Source organism: Stegostoma tigrinum, chromosome 9 (assembly GCF_030684315.1).
Source record: "Stegostoma tigrinum isolate sSteTig4 chromosome 9, sSteTig4.hap1, whole genome shotgun sequence".
NCBI classification, from domain to species: Eukaryota; Metazoa; Chordata; class Chondrichthyes; order Orectolobiformes; family Stegostomatidae; genus Stegostoma; species Stegostoma tigrinum.
The window spans coordinates 55,351,196-55,361,288 of NC_081362.1; the positions used below are offsets into that span (position 1 = coordinate 55,351,196).

General features: G+C 39.0%; 1 protein-coding gene across 5 annotated transcripts in view; it reads right to left on the reverse strand.

Annotated features, from left to right (window-relative positions):
- nsl1 (NSL1 component of MIS12 kinetochore complex) overlaps window positions 1-5,113 on the reverse strand; it is a 156,688-nt gene extending 151,575 nt beyond the window's left edge. For 4 of the 5 annotated variants that reach the window (XM_048535644.2, XM_048535641.2, XM_048535642.2 and 1 more), the window contains exon 1: window positions 4,837-5,113. The gene's annotated coding sequence lies outside the window, so the exon portion shown is untranslated. Of the gene's footprint in view, window positions 1-2,026; window positions 2,102-4,836 lie in introns of all 5 variants that reach the window. The other variant, XM_048535640.2, reaches the window with a different exon arrangement.
- Window positions 5,114-10,093: the final 4,980 nt, after the last annotated feature.

Below are 10,093 nucleotides of genomic sequence, written 5' to 3' on the forward strand. Positions count from 1 at the left end.
CACCCTGTCCAATTAATTGCCCTTTCCACGTCCAAGCCTGACATCTCCATGAGCAGAGGTTTTGACCTTCGTCAAACTTCAGAGACTGTCACTTCCATTGCTTCCATTTATCATGCAGATCCATTCATTCCATCTTAAGTCCTTGAAACTGTCAGTATTACTTTGTTTACGTATAGCAGGGATGAAAAGGGGTACCGTATTTAGTATGATCCTGAAAGGTAGACAGGATAGTGAAGAAGGCATCGGTACGGTTGCCTTTATTGCTCAGTGCTTTGAGTATAGGAGCTGGGAGTTCATATTGCTGCTGTACAGGACACTGGTTAGGTCACTCTTGGAATACTGCATTCAATTCTGGTCGCCCTGCTATAGAAAGGATGTTGTGTAACTTGAAAGGGTGCAGAAAAGATTTACAAGGATGTTGACAGGGATGGGTGGCTTGAGCTATAGGGTGATGCTGGGGTTACTTTCCCTGGAGTGTTGAAGGTTGAGGGGTGACCTTATAGAAGTTAAAAAATTATGAGAGGCATGGATAGGGTGAATAGCCAAATTCTTTTCCACAGGGTAGGAGAGTCCAAAACTAGAGGGCATAGGTTTAAGATGAAATAAGAAAGATGTAAAAGGAACAAATTTTTCACACAGAGGGTGGTGAGCGTATGGAATGAGCTGCCAGAGGAAGTGATGGAGGCTGGTGCAATTACAACATTTAAAAGGCATCTGGATTAGTATATGAATAGGAAGGGTTTAGAGAGATATGGGCCAAATGCTGGCAAATGGGACTAGATTAATTTAGGATATCTGGCCAGCATGGACGTGTTCCATGTCATACATCTCTATGACTGCAGCTCTCTGCTCTCCTTCCAAAAAGAAATATTTTTGGACAAGATTCAAAAGTGGACAGATTTCTTTCAAATTTATGGTTTAACATTTCCATAATAAATTCTACTTGTATGACAAAGAGAATGGAGCTTAAGATGAAAATACAAAATAAATTATTAGTAAAGATAATCTGCAATCAAAAATCAGCTACAAATATAAGCAGATGAAAATCACTTGTTAAAAAGTGAAATGCCAGATGCTAAAATTGGTTTAGTCAATTTTGGATATGACCCCTTAAGAGATTTAAAGATATAAATCCATAAAATATACAGGGTTGATGTGGCGTATTGCAGCAATGTGAATTAACATATACATTTCATACACCTTAGCAGTTTTCCTTTCGTAGTTCAGTACCTGACACAGTTGTTAATGTTCAGTAAAGCAAGTTTGTCTTCTGACAGGGTTTTGAACATTACTGTTTTTAAAAAGCTTAAGAATGAAATGGTGGGTATGGGTACAGCACAATTACTTGGACTTAATGAAGGGAGTATGATTAATATGGATGTTGCCAGGACTGAAATATTTTGGCTATAAGGACAGATTAGATTGGAGTTGCTTTCTTTGAAACAGGGGAGATCAAGGGGAGATTGCATTGTGATGTACAAGGTTAGGAGGGGCTGAGATAGAGTGAATAGGAAAGGACCCATTTCCTTTAGCAAGGACGTGAATAGCCAGGGGCAGAGATAAAATAATTGGTAAGAGGATCAGAAGAGAAATGTTTACAGCTGCAGGTTGATGAGGGTCCGGAAAATGTGGCCTGACTAGATGGTAGAGAAACCCTTGCCCCACTTTATTCATAGACATGTACCTTAAACATAAAGGACAATGAAACATTGGCTGGAAAGTGGAGTTCATTTGGCTAGCTCTTTTTCAACTGATACAGACACTCTGGGATTAATAGCGTCTTTCTTTTTCATAAATAAACGTATAAATCCTTGTATTCAGATGAATTTTATGGCCCTTCCAGTGTAATTGAAGGGTGACCTGCCCACCACCAACTGGACTCCTATATGACGGTATGTGGAGCAGGGTGGAGGGGAGGTGTCAGCCAGCCTGACTATTCTTGATCCTATTGAGACACATAAGTGGTTAATTAATGGCCTTATTCTGCCTCCACCAGTTATATCATGTTCAAGAAGGGTTGCAATACCTCAAGGCAGATTGCCAGTTGAAGACGCCCCAAAGATTGTACACCTGTCTTTAAGCTTCCCCTCTGGCTTCCAGGCTGGGAAAGCAAGAAGTTAAAAAGTTTATGTACAACCCAGATCAAACACCACAACCATAGCAAACAGAAACTTTGAGGCAAGGTGACAGAAGAGGGCAACAAGATAAATGTTTATTTGTGATCACAGTGTGGGTATCGCAAAGCCAATAGTTAAAGTGATTACAATGTGCTGATTAAGAGTCATGACATGATCAGGCATGGTCTAATGTGGAAAGAAAGGAGGTAGGAGATCCTTCATAAGTGCTGTTAAAAAGGCAGGAATCATTTATATACACTACAAGGAGCAGAAATCATTTAGTAAAACTATGATTAAAGCAGATATCATTCATTAAATCTGCAGCAGTAGGATTCGTACTACAAGGCTGTGAAAAAGGCAGCAATCCTCCATTTTAATCATGAAAAACATGGATCCCACATTTTAGGTAAAAGAAAGAAAGGAATCCTATATACACCATAAAACCCTATAGCTAAAGCTTCAGGTAAGACAGCAGTGGAGCAGCCTCCTCACTCCTTCCCTCATGTCTCCCCTCAATTTTCACAGTTCCAAATAAACATGGCAATTCAATCATTCTAACCCAGCTGCAGTCCTTTTAATTGTAAAACCTTCTTTTGATGGATTCACCATATGAACTCACCCATCTCAAGAATCTAGATAACATTCTGGCTGGGTTAAAGGGCTTTTGAAAAGCCCACTTCTTCATTTAGATGCCAGACCTACTGCTGTTTCCACTGTTCTGGTAGGAGCTAACAGTCGAAAATTCCATCCATAAAACAAGACAAGTCCCAGGTTTAATTTCATACTTAAAAGAGAAATCCCATACCCTGTTTAGATTTGGTTAAACATAGCCAGATCACTAATAAGTACGTTACAATAGGAAATCCATGGGCCAAGATTTGAACAACAATACAGGGGTTTTCTCCATTGATTGCTACTCATTAACTTTATTGCTGCCGTGCTTAGGTAAGATCCTCACTGAAGATAGGAGCAGGTTTGGCTGCCCATCTCCTCCAATAGTTAAAGGGGCTACAGAAACACACTGGCTTATACATAAATGATAGTTCTTCAGCCAAGGTAGCAAGAGTTACCAGTTACTATGACATAACGCAGGGGATGCAAATCCAACTTCTCAGTGTGCATGCCAGACACACACACAAGGAAGTGGAAGGATGTAATTTTACTTCTAATTTAATTTATAAGATGTAGTTAACAGCAAAGCAATGTACAGACAGAAACTGCAGTTATAAATGATTAAATTCCATAAATCATTAAAAGAAGAAAAAGGAATATTTGCAATTTTTGGAGACCTTTGAAATGTTATTAAGGTTCATGACATGATCCAAGCTACATTCTGCAATAGATTGATCATGCAAATACCATAACCAAGACAAATATTTTGACTGTCCTAAAAATAAATGTGACACTCTTGGCAGTCAGTGATAATTTTTCCACAAACAGGAGCCTTCATCCCTTTTGGTAGAAAATGAGAAGGTTTCAAATTTAATTTTTAAAATTTTTAAAGTTTTAAAACTACAGGACATGGGAAGGCCAAAAGATCAGTCTCTGTCTTAGGAGTGTAGGAACAAATATTTGAAACTTTAAACCAAACTGAGAGTGCATTTTGCTTGCAGCTACAAAATAAAATTATTGATTTTATTTTAAACTGATTAGTTTTGGCTTTTAGAGCCCATGACTTCAGAACTGTGTGAAGAGCAAAATGTTCAGCTTCAACAATCAAAATTGCAAAATAACTGGATGTATCTGTATACGGAGCAAATCTGTTGAAGATTATTGCAGCTTTTTAAATGAATTACATTAAAGAACAAGAAAATGTTTGTTGTAGTTCCCATTTAAAATGAGCTTTCAAGGGATTAGTTGCCTGACTACAGATTATCTGACCACATAACCCAACTAAGAACACATCATGCACTTGGCAAACAGATAGGAATGTTCACCTTTGGCAGACCTTGAGACCATCACTGCACACATTGTCATAACTGGACACTTTGGGCAAAATAGTTTATAAACTTTCGATGTAGAGAGTGGGAATGTGTAGGCACTGAAGAAATTATAGAATATCAGGATAAAATTAATTATAACAGTGATATTTTATCTACAAGGCAAACAAACAGATTTCAATGTTAAAATTAAGTAATCTGAATGTAGAGACAAGGGTCAAATGTGCAATATAATGAGTTACCATTTGATTTCAAATATACTTTAACAAACTAGAATTAGAAATTCACCTTTTTTTGAGGACTGCGAAGTCTGACACAGACATAAGTTTCATGATTTAACTTGGTTTATAGTCAAACTCTAAAACCTTTGGACTAGTACCATTGGGATCATCTCATTCACCAAAGATCAGAAAGTAAACATCAGAACTTTAAGATCTAAGTGTTTTTTTTGTGGTGTGCTAGCCAGTGTGTTAATCCAATAAGCCAACAAAATAATATCCAAATGTTTCTAATGCAAGTTTCTTTGTTTAATATTGTTCCTTTACTGCATTCAAATTAATTATCAATCAGGATAAATGATCCACCGCACTCTCTTCATTGCTAGGCAAAGCTGAACCGTCACACTACTACATTTGAAAATTTCATACTCTAAAATATATGAGATGAGCCAGGGGCATTTAACTATCAAAGGATTTTGATTATTCAGTGTTAACATAATAATTTATAGGATAATAGAATTATGAGTCTCATAAAATCATATTTTCAGAATTTTAAAATACCTTTTCAAAAAATTTCGATGCCATTGGCTGGGCCGGCATGTTGGCTGACCCCTAATTGTTCTTGAGATGACTGTGGTCAGTTACTGCCTTGATTCACTGCAATCCATTTGGTATAAAAACACCCATATTGCTGTTAGGAGTAGAGTTGTTGCATTATGACCCAGCAACACTGAATGAACGGCGATGTAGCTCCCAGTCAGGATGATGTGTGACTTGAAGGGTAGCTTGCAGGGTCTGGTGATCGCAATGCATCTGCTTCCCTCTCCTTCTGTGCAGTAGAAGTTTTGGGTTTGGAATGTGTTTTCAAAGTAATCTTGATGATTTGTTGCGGTGCATCTTGTAAATGATAAACCCTGCTGCTATTGCACATTGATATTGAGAAGAGTGAATGTTTAATGCAGTGAATGGAGTGCCAATCAAGCAGGCTCCTTTGATCTGGATGATGTAGAGCTTCTTGAGTGTTGTTAGAACTTCACTTATCCAGGGAAATGGAGAGTATTCCATCACTCTCTTGACTTGTGGATAGGCATTAGGTCGTGGACAGACTTTTGGGAATCTGGAAATGAATTACTCACTGCATACTTCCTAACTTCTGACTTACTCTTGTAGCCACATACATGACTGACCCACGGTAGTTCCTGTCAGTGGTAAGCCCCAGGTCGTTAACAGGAGGGAGTTCAGTAAAAGGGGCCAGTTAGAATCTTTCTTGTTAGTGATGGACATTGACCACTATTTGTATGTTGCAAGTATTAATAGCCAGTTATCAGCACAGGCTTGAATGTTGTCCAGATTTTGCTGCACATAGGTAAAGGCTGCCTCAGACTCAGAGTTCTAAATCATGCTACCAGTAGTGAACATCACCAGTTCTGGCCTTCTGATGAAGGGAAGGTCAATGATAAGTCACCTGAAGGAGGTGTCCTGAGGAATCTCCTGCAGAGATATTCTGTGTCTGAGATGATTAACCACCAGCAACCACAATATTTTTGTTTGTGCTAAGTGCAACTCCAAGCAGTGGAGTTTTCCTGATCCTCGTTGACTTCAGATTTGCTCGGGCTCCTTGATGCCTCTCTGAGCTAAATACTGTCTCTATATCAAGGACAGGCACTTTCACCTCACCTTGAGTTCAGTTATTTTGTTCGTATTTGAACTGTGGCTGTATTAATATCGGGAGCCCTCTTGGAGAATCAGTAACATCTGAGTAATTATCACTGGATAAACATTTTTTTTACTTTGCTGATAATTGAGCACAAATTGATGGGGTAATAATTGTTTGGTTTTTATTTTGCTTTTAATGGACAAGACATTGTTGGGTACCCATTATACAAATGACTGTTATCATGCTTTGGAAGTTCATTATTCTTGTTAGTCTTTGCATAAGCATTACAACAAAAAAACACAAAGAACAGTACAGCACAGGAACAGGCCCTTCAGCCACCAAGACTGCGGTGACACATGATACCTTTCTAAACTAAAAACCTATTGCTTATACCTGTTCTGTATACCTCTGCGCCCTGCTTATTCATATTATCTGTCTTGATGCTTCTTAAACATTATTATTGTATCTGCTTCTACCACTTCCTCTGGCAGCATATTCCAGACGCTTACCACCTTTTTTGTAAAAAAAACTCTGCCTCTCAGAGCTTCTTTAAACTTTCCCTCTTTTAGCTTAAACCTCTGGCCCCTGGTAACGGACATTTCTACTGTGGGAAAAAAGAATTCTTTCCATTCTATCCATGCTGCTCATAATTTTGTAAACTTCCATCAGATCACTCCTCAGCCTCCAACATTCAAGTGAAAACAAACCAAGTTTGTCTAATTCCTCCTCGTAACTAATACTTTCCAAACCAGGCAACATCCTGAAAAACCTTTTCTATGTTCACTCCAAAGCTTCCAAATCCTTCTGGTAATGCGGCAACCAGAACTGTATGCAATATTCCAAATGCATCCTCATTGAAGTTCTATACAGCTGCAAGAAGACATGCCAATTTTTGTACATTATGCTCCGACCAAGGGATGTAAGCATGCCATACGTCTTCTTGACTATCTTATCCACTTATGTTGCCTCTTTCAGTGAACTGAAGGTTAGTATGGAGATGATATATGGTGTTAAAATTTCCCAATCCTTTATAAAATGGATAAATTCTTAACTGAGTTATAAGGGTTCTGCCTCTTATATTAGAGCCTTCCAAAATACAATCACCTTGCAGTTGTCCAGATGAAATTCCATCCGCCATTTCTCAGCCCAAGTATCTAGCCTATCTATATCTTACTTTAACCCCTGGCAATCTTCCTCACGATCCACAGCTCCCCCAATCTTGGGGTCATCTGCAAACTTAATAATCAGACCATTTACATTCTCCTCCAAATCATTCAGATATATTACAAACAACAGAGGTTCCAGCACTGATCCCTGCCATTACACACAAGTCTTTAACTCATTTGGGTTCCTTAATGGTACCTGTGCATGGTAACGTTTATTTGGGTGATATTCCTTTGCTGCAGAGCATCATTCCAGTGTCATTTGTTGTTTCATTTCTGAAGTTTGAGTGCTGTACATCTCTGGGTCTGTTGATTGATATTGTGGCCTATTCAAAGCAAAAGGGGTTGCATCTTCTTGATTGGCTGCCTGCATTTGAGGAACAGCTCCTGCAGTTGGGTGTATGTGGCTGCAGATACAATGGATTATTCGGTGGTTCACTTCCACTACATTTCATTGAGGTGACAACTGTTCTATGCAGGTCTCAAATTACCAGTTGGGCTTCCTGTCTTTGAGAGCGCTAAATGTCTGTACCCTGACTGGCTATCCGATGCTCTATGGTTTGCAGTCTTGTCAAAATGAAAAATGGTTTTCTGCTATTCCACCGTGAGTCTGTTCCTATCTCTAGCTTCAGTAATGTATTGCTATTGGAAGAGTAGTTTGGGTGTAGTGCGATCTTAGTCTTTGGACAGAACCATTTTCTATGCATCCATGGTATGCTTCTCCACTCAAGCTTTGCATTTTATACATCTGTGCTGGGGTTTCTTGATTCTTTTATGATTCCTTCAGCAATTTTCACTGTCACTTCAGACTTTCCTCTGAACTGGGGTTAGTGTGGAGATGATATATTGTGTTAAAATTTCCCAATCCTTTATAAAATGGATAAATTCTTAATTTGTGAGCTGAGGGGCATTATCACTCATCACATTGTTGGAAATACTGTAACAGGCACTCAACAATCTCAGCAGTGGTCACTGAGGTCAGCTGGTCCACCTCCCACTAGTCTGAATAGCAGTCCATGGTGACAAGATAATCAATTCCTGCATGTGTGAAGAGATCTACTTACATCCATAGTCTGACTGGCAGGTCATTGGCATCTCCCTAGTTTGCTTAGATTTGTACTTAATACAAGGTTTCACTAGATAATATGATCCTTGATTTTATTTCTTATGCTTGGCCAGTAGAACACATCTCTTACCTTCCTCAGACTTAACTTGGTGACTTCCACAGACCACTTTAACTCCTCCTTGATAATGACTACAGATGCTTCGTACAACTCATCTGTGCATGCCCAATACATTCTTATGGTAAAATATAGTCCTGGATGTTTTCAGGCCACACCTTCATCACTACCTCTTGCAACAGTTGGAGATTTGCATTTTGCTGGATAGTTCATTTGATTTGAGAAAGGCACTTGTCTATTAGATTAAATGTCTCTGCTGGATTGGCGTCTTCCAAAACATACCAAACTGCTGCTTCATGTTGGATCTGAAATATTTCATACTCTCTTTTCTTGATTCAGTGTGAAGCTCATGACAGTTTGTCAACAATGTACAACCTTATAGAGGTTTATAAAATCATGAGGGGCATGGATAGGGTAAATAGGCAAGGTCTTTTCTATGTGTGAGCCCAAAACTAGAGGGCATTGGTTTAAAGTGAGAGGGGAAAGATATAAAAGGGACCTAAGGAGCAACTTTTTCGTGCAGATGGCGGTGTGCGAATGGAATGAGCTGTCAGAGGAAATAGTGGAGGTTGATACAATTACAACATTTAACAGGCATCTAGACGGGTGAATGAATAGGAAGGGTTTATTGGCAAATGGGACTAGATTTATATAGGATATCTGGTTGGCATGGGTAAGTTGGACCGAAAGGTTCATTTTCATGCTATACAACTTTATGACTCTATCTCCTTCCCTTGTTTATATTTCACTGCCAGATGGCAACTCTGTAACCAAAGTAGTTGTGGTTTGAATGAATATTTGATCAGATGGTGGTGGCTTGAGGAAAATGTTTTGAAAAAAGCTTGAGGTTGGAATAGGCTGTCATTTTGCCTCTTCCAAGTAGGTATTGATGAAAATGTTTGCAACCAAATTCAATGGTCAAGCACAATTTCTCAATCTGAACATAGAATTGGTTTGTGTGACTACCTTGGATGCAAATGAAACCAGTTGTCTTTGCTACATTAGGGCTGTTCCAAAATATTCTCGTTGACGTTAAAGGATGACTTAATCACTCATGTCATAATAATTCAGCACAGGCATTACGTCACTAGTTTAAGTAAACAATACTTGTTGTTCATGTCCCAATTCATTCAGCCTTTCACCATGAGTTAAAATAATGGTTCACACCCTGATGACATTTAGGGCAAAAATTTTGCTAAATAGTTACCACATCAATGCAATAGCTCTTACATTTCTGGGGTCAGGGCAAAGTCTTTTTGGTGACAGGTACCTAACTTTGGGCATCATTAATTGCAACTTTTTCTGGTTCAGGTTCACATGGCAAGCTCTGTCTTGCAAATGATTTTTTTTAATCAGGGTGAGCAATGGTTTTCCTTCCATTGTGTCTCCACATCAATAAACTATAAGATAATCCACTATAGCTTTCATTCTTTGAACATGACTAACTATCTCATGTTGACATCTTCAAGATGACGGTGGCAGCAGGGTAGAAAGTGCTCAGGCACTGTGCCTACATGCTCCTGCTCTCACTCGCCTGGCCAGCTGCATTCTTCTTTGTTCCTTTATTTTGGTTTTCTCTCTCATTTCTTTCATTTCATTTTTTTAATGAAAGTTAACCTTATCTTCTTTTCTGCGGCTGTGGTGGTAGCATGGTGGGTCCAGATGTCTGTTCCTTGTGGTCGTAGTGACTGTGGCTTTATTGAAGACTTCATCATCAATGGGCCTCGTTTGTTCCACCATGGCGGCAGTGCAACGGTTTTAATGATGGCTGCAGCATTGGTGGCATGGTGATTCTGGTTAGTTCCTTGTTGCTATGA